The 9,426-nt window shown below is 37.1% G+C and overlaps 1 protein-coding gene across 1 annotated transcript in view; it reads right to left on the bottom strand.

Annotated features, from left to right (window-relative positions):
* Positions 1-91: 91 nt before the first annotated feature.
* Positions 92-9,426, bottom strand: part of LOC311253407 (major facilitator superfamily domain-containing protein 6-A-like) — a 40,687-nt gene continuing 31,352 nt past the window's right edge. The window contains exons 8-9 of the transcript XR_014621677.1: positions 7,845-7,897; positions 92-117 (exon numbers count right to left, since the gene is read on the bottom strand). The gene's annotated coding sequence lies outside the window, so the exon portion shown is untranslated. The remainder of the gene's footprint in view (positions 118-7,844; positions 7,898-9,426) is intronic.

Below are 9,426 nucleotides of genomic sequence, written 5' to 3'. Positions count from 1 at the left end.
AAGAATTATTTCCAGGAGCAGAAGAGAAGCCACAGAGCTGCCCTGCGTGTCTTTGCGTGCTCACACCGAGCGACACTCCTCTCCTCTTCCTCTCTTGCTGGAAACTTTTTCTTTCTCCTGCCGTGAAGAGAGAAAAAAAGCGCAGATATCAGTGAAAAAGCGCCGCTGACCTTCGTGCGTCTTTCTGGTGCGTCTTTTTCCTCCAAGTGTGTGTTGCGTGTGTGTGCGGGTATGATGATGATGATGATGAGTGCGTGTGTGTGTGTGAGTGTGTGTGAGTGTTTGAGTCCTCTCCCAGCGTCTCTCCACTCCCCTGCACTATTCATCACACCGTCAAACCACACGCAGGCGCACACACGCACTTCCGGCTGGCGCCACAAAAGTAAAAGCACTGGTACTCATGATCATCTGAGGCTGGGTTGAAGGTTGAATACATGTGAATATATCCTCATAATAACAAAGTATGTAACCAAATATAATCAAATATATTGTTTCCTGCAGATTCAAGTTGAGCTACAGATATTTTGTTTTATTTTATATTTGTTTTATGTAAGATAATCTTAATTATCTATATATAATACTGTAGTTTAATCTACAATTCCTCATTTTTTAAAATAAATTCAGCATATGTTGGATGCAAGACCTTGATTTTCAGAGTAACTAGTAACTAAAGGTGTCAGATACTTTTAATAAAAGGTCCCCAAAAGTCATAGTTGAGTAAAAGTAAAGATTCCATGTTAAAATATTACTTTGGTAAAAGTGAATCTATCTATTAAATGTACTTAAGCACCAAAAGTAAAAGTAAATTAATGTATATTCTTGAAATTTGTGTTTATTTTTTATGTAATTGTTGTTAAAATTATTGGCTTTGGCTCTGATGCAGCGTGTAATCTGCAAAGTAACTGTAACTAAAGTTATCAAAGACATGTGGTGGAGTAAAAAGTACAACATTTGTTTTCGAAAAGTAGTGAAGTGGAAGTATAAAGTTGCAGAAAATTGTGTACTGAAGTACAGCACTTAAGTAAATATACTTAGTTACATTCCACCACTTATTATAGTACAATACTTGCCAGCCAAAGTAGCAGAAAATGGAAATACTAGTTAAAGTACTTAGAAATTATACTTTCTTACAGTACTTGAGCCATTGACAGTGATGGAGAGTAATCAAGTACATTTACTTAAGTACTCTAATGAAGTATAATTTTGAGGAACTTGTACTTTACTTAAGAATTTCCATTTTCTGTTACTTTATACTTCCACTTCACTACATTTTGGATGCAAATTGTACTTATTACTCCACTACATTTGTTGATAACTTTAGTTACTAGTTACTTTACTTATATTTTTTAATGATTTTTTATTGTATTGCCAATCGGATAATAAAAACTAAACAAAAAAATATGAGCTCTGATAATCGGTCGACTAACTAACAGTATATACATACATGTAAATATACGTATAATTTACTTCTGATACTTAAGTACATTTAATGTCAGATACTTTAAGACTCATATGGATGACTTTGACTTTTACCAAAATAATATTTTAACACGGCGGCTTTACTTTTTTACTCAAGTATGACTTTTGGGTACTTTCTATAACACCGATTATAAGTATCTGACAGCTTTAGTTACTAGTTACTTTGCAGATTACATGCTGCATCAGAGCCATTTTAATTACAATTACATACATACGTAATTGTACTTTTGGTACTTAAGTACATTTACTATCAGACTGACTTTCGGGTACTTTCAACAACACGGGTTCATGTACTTATGTACTTTCCACCACTGTTGAGATGAATTATGATGTAAGTGTTTTTTAATACTAAACCTCTGATATGATTTACTGTAAATTTCCATCACATATGTATGATTCCGGACTTTTCCTTGTCAATAAACCTGACACGTCTTTTTAATACTGCAGATGCTTTTATTTTGTCAGCGCTTCCTGTCTCGTCTCATTCTAACGCGTGACGCTTCACGCGGGCAGCAGAGTGGGATATTCCGCGCGGTTGCCACAGAGCCTCTCTCTCTCTCTCTCTCTCTCTCTCTCTCTCTCTCGCCCACGCTGCTCCCTGCGTGACGCAAATCCGTGCGTGGGCGGACACACGGGGCGTGGGAGGCTTTCTGCACGGAATACCAAACACAGGCAGGTTCAACACCCACAGAGACACAGAGAGACACAGCAGTGTGCGCACTTCATGTTCTCTAACTCAATTATTACTGTGCACATTATTTCATTATTTGATCCTCAGCTGTAAATATTGTCAGAACCGATAGTCAATAGATGATCTATGATCTGATGATCGATGCGCAGGTGATGAAGCTGTAAACACATTCAAACTAGTTTTTGAAGGAACAAAGAAATGTGCTGCTGCAGTAAAAGTGCATTCACTGTCTATTCATTGTCTTTGTATGTATATATTGCATATACAGTATACACTAACAGTACACGTGTACATATTTTCTTAATGCATATATATATACATTTGTGTTCATACGTGTCATTTTCCTTAAAAGTATATATTTATATATAAGTAGAATAGTGCGTTCTTACATGTTTCTTTGTATACTTTCCCTATACCCTTATATATTGTAAGTATATGTACTATGTACGTTTTCTAGAAGTGACATATGTGTATGGGCGTCCTCTTATATGTAACCTATTGTATGCATGTAAAATATTATACTGTATGTACTGCACAGTAAACTACATATGTATATTTTCTGTATTCTGTCTATAAGTTTGTGTACATATGTATGACTTTTCTTTAAAAGTATGGATTTTCTTTATGTATAACATAACCCTGTGTACCTCAAGTATAACGTATATATACACACAGTACATATACACAGTATATATGTGTGTATGCATATATCTATATCTATATATACAGTATGTACTGTATATTTACTGTACATAGTATATATACACATATAAATATATATGTACATGCTTTCTTTATTGTTATTCAGTATTGTAAGTATACTCAGTATTAAGGTATGATGTGTCTTTATACATTTTCTTTATGTAAAATGTATGTATAACATGTATGTTATGTAAAATTGTGTTATATGAATATATTTTCTACATCTACATGTGTGCATTCATACATATGTTTTTTTTATATGCTTTCTCTATACTAGCATTGTACGTTTATATTTATGTACAATGTGTCCTCATGTACGTCTTGTATATATAACATGTGCATGGGTGTCTTCTTATATGTTTAACATACTGTATGCATGTATAATATCATTAACAGTATATCTGATATATTTAAATTGTCTTTATATGTATATGTTGTCTCTATAGGTGTATATTCTACTGTATGTACTGTACAGCAAACTACACATGAATATTTTCTTCATGCATATTTTATCTTCTATCTGTAAGTTTGTGTACATATGTATGCATTTTGTACAATGTCACATGCTCTTGTGTTGTGGGTGTATATTTTTGGATATATGTGTAGATACTTGTCATATACAACTATGCGTATATTATGTGTATAATATATACGTGTATGTTTGTACTTGAAAAATGTGCATCTTTGTTTATATACCATGTAATATTTAAACATGTGCATATTTTGTCTGGATGAAGGTATTGGAGCATGGAAGTTCATTACTGAGTGTTGCTAACAGTATGCAAAACACAGTAAGTTCAAAGGTCTTACAACACTTATGAGCCTTTCTGGCCTTTCAGCTGCATCTCATTGTCTCCTTCAGTAAACGTATTGATGAAAAAGACCTGAAGATGTGGTTCAAAGCTTTTCATATACATTACTGTGGATGTTAAGCACTGCTGAGGTCACACCGATGAACTACATCAGCTGGTACTTATTGCTGCTTTGTGGGCGAAAACAAAACAACATGTAAACTACTTTTTTGTTCCTGTTTGAGCAGAAAATGTTAATACCGCAGCTGTGATTCAGACACTTCTTAAGGTTCCGTGTTTTGGTCGACTGTGACAGGAAGTATATTTTTTAGAAAAGACAAATTTAGAAAAGTTGTACAAAATATTTCCAACGATTGCTAAAAGTAACCAGAATTTCCTGCAAATTCAAATTTTTTGATTTAGTGTGTCAAATGTTATCTGTGTCATATTGATGTTTGAAATTAACAGACCAGTGTGTCATAGCGATCGGTGAGTGATATCTATGCAGGTGGGTTTGCTCACGTGTGCGAAGTTGAGCATCACACAAGTGCGTCAATGAAACAGGCCGGCATGCAAATAGTCAATTCAGATTTCACAATTTTACAATCAGCAGCGATGTGGCAGGACATGCAAATGGTTTCCAACGCAGGGAAGTGGGTAGCAGGAAGCCCTCTGTGCAGTGTGTGTGTGTGTGTGTGTGTGTGTGTGTGTGTGTGTGTGTGTGTGTGTGTGTGAGTGTGTGTGTGAGTGTGTGTGTTTTTGAATGGTTTGTTTCTGCTGCTTTAAGTGTTTCCCCAAAGTGACAGACAGACAGACGGCTGGTCTCTTTTTGTAAATAACTACAGTCTCGTGTTTATATCCAGAGTACTTACTACTTACTGTATGTACCCTACTGCACAATACTACAATACTATATGTATCAGAGTATACGTAACACTTGCAGTAGTTGTAGTGACCCCCCAACCCTAACCCTACACTAGTAATTCTACTAATATTACCCATAATAATACCAGAGTTAGTACAACTACTAATGTTACTGTGAACGTTGCTACTACTATTGTCACAAATGGTTCTAGTACTGCTACTACTAGTGTCTGTACTGACCCTGCTACTAATTCTACTAGTTATTACCCATAGTACTTCTAACATTAATACAACTACTACTGTTACTGTTTGTAGTGTTACTACTACTAGTAGAACTAATAATATGAAAACTATTAGTTTCAGTACAAGTACAACAAAACATGAATACTTAGATGTATAAATACTAGTACTGCCACTACTGGTTATACTACAACTTTTGCTACTACTATAACTACAAATGCTGTTACTACTACTACCTTAACTACTATATTACTGATTGTACTACTACTACTAGTTCAACTTACCATAAGTTGTACTACTGCTGCAGCTACTACAAGTACTGACACAACTACCACAAGGTCTTGTACAAGTACCAAGACTATTACACTACTAGTAATACTATGTTTGCTACTAATATCCGTACAACTGACTACAATCTAATCTAATGTAATACAGCTACTCAAACTACTGCCACAACTAGTACCAATACTAGTGTAAAGACAGATAATACTGCTAACACTATTACTTCTACTACTCGTACTACTACTTCTGTTGCCATTGCAATGAATGTGACTGCTGCTACAACTAGTACTAATACTATTATTAATACTATTCTGCTGTTGATGCAACTACTAATTACTGTTTTAATAACATAACTACTTCAACCATTACTATTGCTACTAATGAACTACTGCTACTACTTGTATTGACCCTATTTGCCTACTATTGATACTACTATTACTGCTACTTGTCCACATACTACTGCTACTACTAGTATATTACTACTACTGATACTGACACTACTATTACTCCTACAGTCACTCACCCTAATACTACTGCTACTACTAGTGATAATATTATTACTTCAAATACTACAGCTACCATCCGACTACCACTACTTTTACTGGACATATCCTTGCTACTGATACTACTATTATTGCTATTTGTCCAAATAGTACTGCTACTACTTGCACTGACACTACTACTGCTACTCCTACAGATGATACTATTACTGCTACTACTGTAATACTGGTACTGATAACTACCAGAAATACTACTGCTACTAATTCTAGTATAATTGCTTCTTGCTCTTAGTGAAATTACTAGTACAAATATGTGTATATTTTTACAATTATTACTGTGTATTATTTCTGTAATTACTCATTTCATGTGTACAGCTCATACTTAAACAGCAGAGTAAGCTTCACTTCCTGAATTGTCAACTTTACACGTAAAGTAGGTGAAAGGTCAGAGGTCACATCATCCATGCAGCAGAGATAACTACAGGAAACTATACGCTCACTACCTGGTGAACATTTGCATGTGAGATGAAGCCCAGAAAAGCGAGTTGAGAGCTTGTAAACGTCGGTCCCCTGACGGAGCGCGGAGCGACGCCCTCAGTGCTCATCAGGGCTCGAAACAAATCTCCACACGATCGCTTCGACTCTGCCTGATTCCCTATCAATGAGCTATTTTGGGGAATTAGGCCGCCACCAGTGTAACACCCTGGGGATGAAAACCGAAAAGCCTTTGGAAACCTCCTCCCCCCCCCCCGCACCTCCCAAAACCCTGCCCTCCCACCTCCACCACCGCCATTACACTCCGAGCACAGCAGCCGAAAAGTAGAATAAAATAAAAGTAGTACAATTTACACTCAAGGCTGCAGCTCCTTTCATGTGTCTTCAAAAGCCCAAATGATAAGAAAACTAGTATTTGTAGAGTGTGTGTGTGTGTGTGTTTGCGTGGGGGTTGACGGGGTGGGACTGCTTGCTTTTCAGATCCTCTAATTAATTTCTGAAGGAAACTAAAACAAATATCAAAGCAAAACTGCAGATTAGGATGGAATTTTAAAATCCTACAGGAGTTTCATGCTGATATGAAGGTAAAATAAGCGAAACAATTCCCAAGCGAGCTGAAATTTCATATTTGTCGGTACATATTAACTCAGTGAAGAGCACTGCCAACACCAAAGTATCAGAATATTTTAGAGTTCGTATAGTATGGGACGTAAAAATATCAAAAAGTACAGTTAGGTTTGCAAGACGCATAAATATCTTTATGGCAACCGATGTGACTCTGGGTGTTTATTCCTCCAGAATAAACAGAGATCTCCGAAACGCATTTGAGATATGCCTTTTGTTTCATTTTAATAAAGAAACCCGAGGAGCAGGGGTGACATACGCTAAAAGAAAGCAGACATTTAGCTTAGCTTAGCACAAAATCCGATGTGACTCTGGGTGTTTATTCCTCCAGGTCTGGCTCTGCACCCGACTCTCTCCTCCAGAGCTCCCCTCACTACATTAGGCAAATGTCTTTTGTTTAGTTTTGAGTCCACTAACGGCAGAATAGACATATTGTGCATTTAAAAAAAGCAGCCTGTTAGCTTAGCTTAGCATAAAGACTGGAAACAGGGGGAAACAGCTATCCTGGCTCTGTCCAAGGCTCCTCTAAAACCCAGTAATTTAAATCCTGGAGTCTGAGGCTAACCAGGCTAGCAGTTTGTAGTCCTGTTTCTAGTCTTTCTGCTATGCTAAACTAAACGTATGCTTTCTTTAAACCAACAATATGTAATTAATGAAGCTGGGGGTCTGGAGGAGAGAGCCAGGTGCAGAGCCAGACCTTCAAGAGGAATAAACATCCAGAGTCACATCAGTAATCAAGTTAATCTCTGATTTTATATAATCATTACATTTATATTTACGAGCCATAATAGCTAATTCAGAGAAAACAAGATGTTTAAAACAGTACGCAGCATGCATGAATAAAATATTTAACCTAATTTGTCTTTAACTGTAAGATTTGACTTAGCTTGGCTTCATTTTCCTGCAAATTAATTCACCGTCACCCCAAAAGTTGTTCACCTGGAAACAGCTAAACAAGAAAGCCCGAGTTGAGATTATAACGAGGGTTTTTCCAAGGTCAAAAATGAACTTTCATGCAAACATTTATGATGTGTTTTCCAAACGCACACATGGAGCAGGTAGGCAGGTAGGATTCCTGTCCGCCCACCTTCAGCCTCTAAATCCACGTCTGGCTGCTCTGTGTGTGTGAGTGTGAGTGTGAGTGTGTGTGAGTGTGTGTTATTATGCAGATATGACCTTCTTACGTTCCCACAGATCAGCCTCCGAGCAGACGGGGATCAAATTAAATTCTGAAAGAAACAGAGAGGAGAAGGAATATCAGCTCCATATCTCTGTGTTTTGACCTCCCTCCCTCTCTTTCCCTCACCTACACACACACACACACACACACACACACACACACACACTCAATATCTAACAACAAGCACCAAACAAGAGCAAATTAAAACGAGAGCGCCGGCAGGAAATAGGATGTCCACCCACACTGTGAGGTAGGTCGACACCCAGGCTGCCTGTTCCCACAAGTCCCAGTTTTCCAAATTTTTACACCAGTGCCCTCCGTCTCAAAGCCTCAACGGCTTCTTTTCTGCATGCAGACTTTATTTACATGATTGTTTTTACAGAAGACAAAAGTCAAGATCGTCAGACAGAATAAGTTGTACTTTTGTCTCCCTGAAAGAGAAATAGCTCATTAACATTTTCAAAAACAAACTTATTGTCCTCGTGACTGAGAGTTACATGAGAAGAAATACAAGGGAATACCAGGATACAGTACGGCTCTGTTTGAGGGGTAAAGCCAAGAAAAAGTCCAGGTCACGACTGCCCGGAAAACCACAAGTTGCTGCTTTCACAAGTAGATTTTTGTTCATTTAAAACAAAAGATATATAGCCTGCTAATATGTGAGTTTTAGGGATGCTGGTGGGGCGTTTTTGCTACATGTTTCCAGTTTTTATGCTAAGCTAAGCTAACGGTTTATAGCTCTAGCTTGATATTTATTGCACAGATATGAGAGTACTATTGGGAAAATCTTGAATGCAAAAAAAATGCACATCACACAAGACCAGTAAGGGTGTCGTACTGGGGGAAGCAATGCACAACCTCACGAGATCTCATGGGGAAGCAGACTTAAACTTGCTGCAGTGACAAAAAACACAAAAGCAGAAGGTTAAAGAAGTCTGGACGAGCGGAGAGACGCGGTCAACACGGGTTTCTATTCTTCAGTGGGAACTAGAGGTGATATTTTTAGTTTTTGTCAACAGCAGTATGCTAGCTAACGTTAGCCTCGGGGGCTAGAATCATACATTAAGACCTCAAAAATAGGGAAAAATTTGAGTTCCAGCGACTTTTTCCTGATAAGATAATTATTTGATCCTGTTTGAGTTGTGTCATGAATCACACATATGATGTTTGTCAATTTAAAAGATAATTTTCCAATTCAACAGTGTCAGTTTGTCATCAAACTAACAAAATATCAGACTGTGAAAATACGTCGTCTCGTAACTTAAATATTGTAGAGCTGCTCTTGTATATTAGCAGCTCACAGAACTGAACCAGAACAAACTCTCCCTTCATAAAACCGCAGTTGTTAATATGAGCAGATTTATTGGGATTTAAATTTTTTTAACTACATTTTCTGAGCTGAGTTGGCGGCCATGTTGGCGTTGGTGATATTTTACTTTATTTACGACGAACTGCGACTTCCTCTACTTGGAAAATGATCTTGTGTGACATCATATGTGTGATTCATGTCACAGTTCAAACAGGATCAATAAATTATTTGTCTGTCTTCATTCACTACCAGACAAAGTTTCTATGAAA

The sequence above is a fragment of the Pagrus pagrus genome, assembly GCF_965226575.1.
Source record: "Pagrus pagrus genome assembly, chromosome: 24".
Lineage (NCBI taxonomy): Eukaryota > Metazoa > Chordata > Actinopteri > Spariformes > Sparidae > Pagrus > Pagrus pagrus.
The sequence above is the reverse complement of the archived record's forward strand: the minus strand, read 5'-3'. Positions and strand labels throughout refer to the sequence as shown.